Source organism: Mauremys mutica, unplaced genomic scaffold, assembly GCF_020497125.1.
Source record: "Mauremys mutica isolate MM-2020 ecotype Southern unplaced genomic scaffold, ASM2049712v1 Super-Scaffold_100093, whole genome shotgun sequence".
NCBI lineage: Eukaryota > Metazoa > Chordata > Testudines > Geoemydidae > Mauremys > Mauremys mutica.
In genome coordinates, this window is record NW_025423263.1 from 1,576,082 (window position 1) to 1,582,711 (window position 6,630).

General features: G+C 55.8%; 2 non-coding genes across 2 annotated transcripts; both read right to left on the reverse strand.

Moving 5' to 3' along the window:
* Positions 1–808: 808 nt before the first annotated feature.
* TRNAQ-CUG lies at positions 809–880 on the reverse strand. Its single transcript has one exon. It is a non-coding gene; the product is annotated as a tRNA-Gln (tRNA).
* Positions 881–6,235: 5,355 nt separating this feature from the next.
* On the reverse strand, positions 6,236–6,309 carry TRNAT-UGU. Its single transcript has one exon. It is a non-coding gene; the product is annotated as a tRNA-Thr (tRNA).
* Positions 6,310–6,630: the final 321 nt, after the last annotated feature.

Consider the following 6,630-nt stretch of genomic DNA (forward strand, 5'->3'; position numbering starts at 1 on the left):
CAGGTGCTTCCAGTCTAGCCTTTGCTATTCCTGAATTCCCAAAGAAAATGGATGGCTGCCCGGGCTAGCGTGTGGAGCAGTTTCCCTCTGTCCCTGTGCTTGAGGGGGGTTGCTACACAGCGCCTTGGGAGCCTGGATGTTTCTCTGCTTCTCACCAGCTGGAGAAAAGCCTCTTGGGATAAAATCTCCTGCCCCACTGCAAAAGTGAGCATGGAGTATGGGAACGGTAAGAGTCCCCACCAGGGGGGCTGGCCCTGCTTTCCTACCGTCTACTGATGTTGGACACAGAGCATCAGCAGCCACCCCGCGTGGTGGTCTGCGGGTGGCCTTCAGTGGGGGTTTGGCATGGCAGGGAGCAGGCTGGCCGGGAGTCTTGTTGCCTGTCTGCTGGCCACACATAGGCATGGTCCTGTCCTCGTCTAGCCCCGCCCTCAGTCGCTCTGTGGCTTATAAGCCTTCCCTCGGAGCTGTCAGCACCAGCCGCCTCTGCTCTAGGTGCCCAGAGGAGAAGAGGTGCTGGGCTCCAGCCTGGGACTCTGCCTCCCTCCTGCCTATCAAGCCTGGCCCTGGCCCTGCTTTCTTCAAGTGCCATGTGAGCAAGAGGAAAAGTGTGGCTACAAGCACCAGACTTGTGGGCATCAGGTGAAGCAGTGAGAATCCCAACCACTAGAGCCACTTCTAAACCCCCACCAAAGACCTGGCTCTGGTGGGGAAAGGAGTTAACCAGCAGGAGGGAAATGACCCACTTTTGTATAGCTGGAGACAGGAAAGCACTTTGAGCACCAGATCTTTACCACCAGTTAACAGAAGGTCCCACTGAGATTTGAACTCAGATTGCAGGATTCAGAGTCCTGAGTGCTGCCCTTTACACCATGGGACCAGCTTGTACTGTCCTCTCGGGACATTGGTGACTCTCACAGGGCTGGCTTGTGTAAGGGACTGTTGGCCCTTTACTAAAACTTAGTGGGGTTTGGTTGGCTAGTTCCCAGTCCCAATAGAAGGGGGAAGGGCCAATGGGAAATCAGGACCCTGAGACTGACAGGCCCCTGGGGCAATGGTCACCAACGGGTAGGGAACAACCAACGGGTAGGGAACAAGTGAGAATTTGTTAATGGAGAAAAATTCCTGGTGAAAATTGGCAAAGCTGTGCAGATTTTGAAAAGTTCCAGTGAATTTACACATGAAGATACAAACAGAGAGACAAACACGCACACAGAGAATGAGAAAATCACACACTGCACAGGCCCACACAGACATAACAAAAACCAAACCCACACAGCACACAGAGCCATATACACAAAAAGGAAAACCTCACAAAATATAGAAAGAACAAATCCACACCAAAAATACAGCAAAAGCCCACAACAGGAAACACAAAACCCACATATCAAAAGAATACAAAGCAAAAAACAATATTAATGCAAAAATCACACACACATCCATGCACACAGAACTATGCAAGACATCCACCAAAATCACACAGGACCCACATGCACATCAACGTGACAGATGAAAACCACACCAGCACACAGAAAGCCAGGCAGGGTTTGAGTCTCACAGCAAAGAGGGTGAGCACACAGGTGGTTTGGGGAGCCAGGGGCAGTGCTCTGGGTTCTGCCTGACCCCTCCTGACACAGGCAGCTGGTGGAGGACAGAGCCTGGTAGATCTGTGGAATCTGCCTTGCTCTCTGTAAAGCAAGGGGACCTCAGTGTCTTCTGGCAGGAATTGTATTTTCTGCAGGGCAAACTGATTGGCAGAAGCCATCTGCTTAAAGGAAACTAGGGTTGCAGGTGAGGTTTGAACTCACAACCTCAGCATCACTCCACTCAGCACTGCTCTGTAAGTACTGGGCACTAACCCATTGCACCACTGGGCCCTGTTTTCAGGAGCTTGTCTCCATGTTTCATGGCTGGATTAGAGGAGTGGGGGGGTTGCATTAGCTAATACAAATCCATATGAAAGGCTGCAGAATGGCAGCAGCAGAGGTGGGGAGCCTCCTTCCATGTGAAAGAGCTGGTTCCCCCTTCCGTTGCTCAGGGGAAGGTTGGTGCTTTGAGCCCACCTGGTGCTGGAACATCTGATGGGTGAGATTAACGGGACTCAGGGAGGGGAAGGAAAGGGAGGGGAAGTCTTTTCTATCCCTGCCTAGCTCCACTGGTCTCCTGTGGCCCTTTCGGCTCCCTGCTCCCCTGTTGGGGAGATGCAGAGACAAGCCCCCATCTGGGTGAGTCACCGAGAGGCTGTGTCCCGTGGCGTGTGTGGGGGAGGGTTGGATGGGGCTCAAGGGGAGAAGGTTGTGTGTGACAGTGCGTGGGGGAGGGGGAGGGTGTGTTCCTTAGGATATAAACAGAGGTGAAAGTAAGCTGGTACAAGCTGGTACGGCATAGCGGCAAGAGCCAATACGCCGTGCCGGACTGCACCGGCTTTTGCTGTGGGGATTGAAAGGGCTCTAGGCTCCCCGCCACAGCTGGCAGCCCAGAGCCCTTTAAACCCCCCACCCGCGGCTCCGGCGGCCAGGCTGGGGCCGGATTTAAAGGGCTCTGGGCTGCTGCGGCTGCGGTCAGCCCAGAGCCCTTTGAATCCCGGCCGCGGCTCTGGTGGCTGGGCTGGGGCCAGAATTTAAAGGGCTACCTCTGCAGCTGGGAGGCCCTGGTTCATTTAAAGGCCCTTGGTCTCCCAGCCACAGCTGGTACTCCAGGGCCTTTAAATCTTGAGAGGCCACGCCCCCTTCCAGATGAGGCCACGCCCCTTCTGGATGAGGCCACGCCCCCTCGGGACTCCGGCAGTACCGGTAAGTCCTGTAAGTTACTTTCACCTCTGGATATAAATGATGGAAAACACAGGGGTAGTGACAGTGAAGCCCCGTGTCTGAGTGTTATGACTATGTGTGGTGTTGCCATTCACCTTCTCCTCCTATGGTCTCAGCTTTCATTGAATCCAGCATTTTTTCTCCTGTCATCATCCCAGAGGTGTCCCACATGCCTCAGCTACCGAGTGTCCCTCTTAGAGATGCTGAGGACTGGAACTGATTTCAGCTGCTGGGCAGCTCTGCTAGGTCTTTATTCATTTGCATAGGAAAATAGTGTTTAAATTCATTTCAAGCCCCCCTCAACTTCAGCGAACTCCTGAACATACTGGAGATGGGTGTGGAAATCGATTTGCATTTGAAAAAGTTTCTTTAAGGGACTCATTTGGATTGGAACTAGGAACCCATTACCCTACAGGGAAACATTCACCCACTGAGCTATACTCTCAACAGAGAACATCCTGTATAGCCCAGAGCAGGAACAGTTTTTAACCTGGGGGTTAGTAAACTTTATCTCTATACAAACACCACAGCTTACAAACTCCCCACCCCCGCTCTGTGTCACCAGAGCACAACAACTCTCCTTGGAGCACACACAGCTCCCCAGCTCCCTGCCCGTCAGTCTCTCCAGCATTGCTCCAATCCCTTAAAGCAGGGTCTCAACCTCAATTTACCTTAGGGCCAGGGCCAGTCCTCCAATCCTCCCAGTGGGCCAATAATGTCACTCATACCGCCCAGAACCAGCCCCCCAAAACTCCACCCCCCACCTGCCTAAGGCTCTGGGAGGGAGTTTGGGTGAGGGGAGGAGGTCTAGGGTGCAGGCCCTGGGCTGGGGCTGGGGATTGGGGTGCAGGAGGGGTGCAGCCTCTGGGGGGAGTTTGGGTGCAGAAGCGGTGAGAGGCTGGTCTCTGGAAGGGAGTTTGGGTGGGGGAGGGGTTCTGGGGTGCAGGCTCTGGGATGGAGGTTGCAGCACCGTAACATGGGCGAGGCGAGTGAGGCACTTGCCTCGGATGCAGAAAGTGGAGGGGCGCAGCTCTACCACGATCAGAGGCGCTTCCGCTGCCACTTCTTCGGCGGCAGTTCGTCAGTGGGTCCTTCTCTCCGAGAGGGACTCAGGGACCCACTGCTGAATTGCCACCGAAGGATGAATGAAGCGGCGGTGGCAATTCAGTGGCAGGTCCTTCCCTCCGACAGGGATCAAGGACCCGCAGCCAAAGAGCCTGGAGCTGGCCCTTGCCTCGGGCACAAAAATTCCTTGTACGGCTCTGGGAGTTTGGGTGCTGGGTGCAGGCTCTGGGCTGGGGCAGGGGGTAGGAGGAACAGGAGGAGGGGTGGGGGTGCAGGCTCTGGGAGGGAGATTAGGGTGGGCAGGAGGGTGTGTGGAGGGAGAGGGTGCAGGCTCTGGGAGGGAGTTGGGGGCAGGTGTGTGTGGACCGGGCTGCAGGCTCTGGGAGGGAGTTTGCAGGGAGGAGGGGGTATGTGGGGAGGGGGTGGCGGTGCAGGCTCTGGGAGGGAGTCAGGGGTGTGGCGCTTACCTGGGTCTCCAAGGTGGGGTGGGCTGGGGGCCTCAACGTTCTGCTGCCCCCAGGCGTCACCCCCGCAGTGTCCCATTGGCTGCAGGGGCTCGGGGTGGGGGCAGCGCATGGAGGCCCAGCCCCACCCTGCCCTGCCATGGGGAGGGGCCGACAGCCACTGGAGCGAGCAGGCAGATGCTGCTCAGCTGTGCTGCGCTGCTGGGGCCCCTGGGGAGGAGCGCCTGGAGGCAGCAGGTGGGGCCAAGGGAGAGATCCGGTCCCCAAACTGCTGGAGCCCCACGGGCGCGATCTGGGGATCAGGACTGCCAGCCAGCCAAACACCTTTAAGAGGAGGCGTCCCTCTCCCTGTCAAAAACTGATCTTCCTCCTTCAGTTCAGTGACAGCCTGAATTGTTCCTTGTCCCGGCAGAGCCAGAGGATTGAAAGCAGCAACATCAAACCCCGGTGTAGCTCGCAGGAATGAACATAAACACTCCCTGGTATCTGAGGAGATGTTCAGCTTTGCCCTTGGTCAACTACAAGGCCAAAGGGAAAAGAGGTGGCACCAAACACAGGTACAAGTACTAACAACAGTGGCTGCCTTTTAGCCATAGATTTTAATCGGGGCAATAAGTTGAAACAAACCCCTGTTAAATCGAGGGCCGCCCAGAGGATTCCGGGGGTCCAGGGTCTTCGGTGGCGGGGGGCCCTCGCTTTGGTGGTAAGTTAGCGGCGGAGAGTCCTTCCGTTCCGGGACCCGCTGCCAAAGTGCCCCAAAGACCCACAGCGGGGGCCCCCCACCGCCGAATTACCGCCGAAGCGGGACCCGCCCCCGAAGTGCAGCCCCCACCACGGGTATTTGGGGCACTTCAGTGGCGGGTCCCGGAACGGAAGGACCCCCCCCGAACCCTCCCGCCGAATTACCGCCGAAGACGCGGCTGCACTCCGGCGGCAGGTTCCGCTTCGGCGGTAATTCGGTGGCGGGGGGGGGTGTCCTTCTGTCCCAGACCGGGAGCGAAGAAGCTCTGGGGGCCCGGGTCCCATGAGAGTTTTCCGGGGCCCCCGGAGCGAGTGAAGGACCCTGCTCCAGGGGCCCCGAAAAACTCTCGTGGGGGCCCCTGCTGGGCCCGGGGCAAATTGCCCCATTTGCCCCCCCTCTCTGGGCGGGCCTGCATACAGGAGGCCTGTGATATGCAGGGGGTCAGATTAGATGCTCTAATGGTCTCTTCTGGCCATAAAGTCGACTAATTTCTGAAAGACTGAGTGTAGCATTGGGAGCAGCATCTGATGTTTTCCTGTCTAGCCGGCTTGCTGCCTAGAATGAGCGCTCCTTGAGTGGGGTGACCCACAGGGAGTAGCTCAAACCTCCAAAGTGCCTGGCCAGGGGGAGGACATTAGCCCAGCAAGGGAGGGGTGTGGCAGTGACATCACAAAGGCCTTTTGCAGGACCTCAGACTATTGGTCAAAGGTGGTGGGGAGGGGGTGACCTCACAGAGAGATGCTGACATCAGCCAGGGTTGCTTGCTGAAATGATCACTTTGGCTGGTGTTGCATTCCCAGTCTCCTTGTTATTGGCGCAGGAGAAACAAAGGGTTGTTATCCTTGATGTGTGAACCAAGGACTCAACCCTGGGTGGAAACTAAATGAGCTGCCCACAGATTCTGGCAGCCACAATCAGCATTTGGTGTGAGAGCTCAGACCTGCCCCTGTCCCAGAGGGAGGGGGTCATCTGCGAGTGGCTTGGACCACTGACCTATCAGCTCTTAACTCCCAAACTTTCATCAACTCTGTTATCAGTGCCAGTGAGTGTAATTTAAACCATAAGAAAAACCACACTGGGCTAGACCAAAGGTCCATCTAGCTCTGTATCTTCTGACAGTAGCCAATACCAGATGCTCTCAAAACATCTCAACAAGGCACCACTGGGAGTTGAACCCAGGATCTCCTGTTTACAAAACAGGTACTTTAACCAGCTAAACCATGGTGCCTGCCTTTGATTAAGATACAGTGTCTGCTCACACCTGACTCCCTGGGCCCCACCTGGGCCCACCAATGCAGAGGAGCAGGTGAGGTTTTCCTTGCAAGCTGTGTGTGTGTGTGAATCTTTGGCCAGATCTGCACTACAAAGTTATTTCAGCAGAATTATATTGCTCTGGTGTGTGAAAAACACACAACGCTCCCTCGGTCAGCAGCTTTTGGCTGGTGCACACACTGCAATGCCACGTCTGGCAACAAAACTGCCCTGTTTTGGTGACAAAATAAAAACACCTCGACGAGAGGTCTAGTGTAAATACTGCTGGTCATTATAT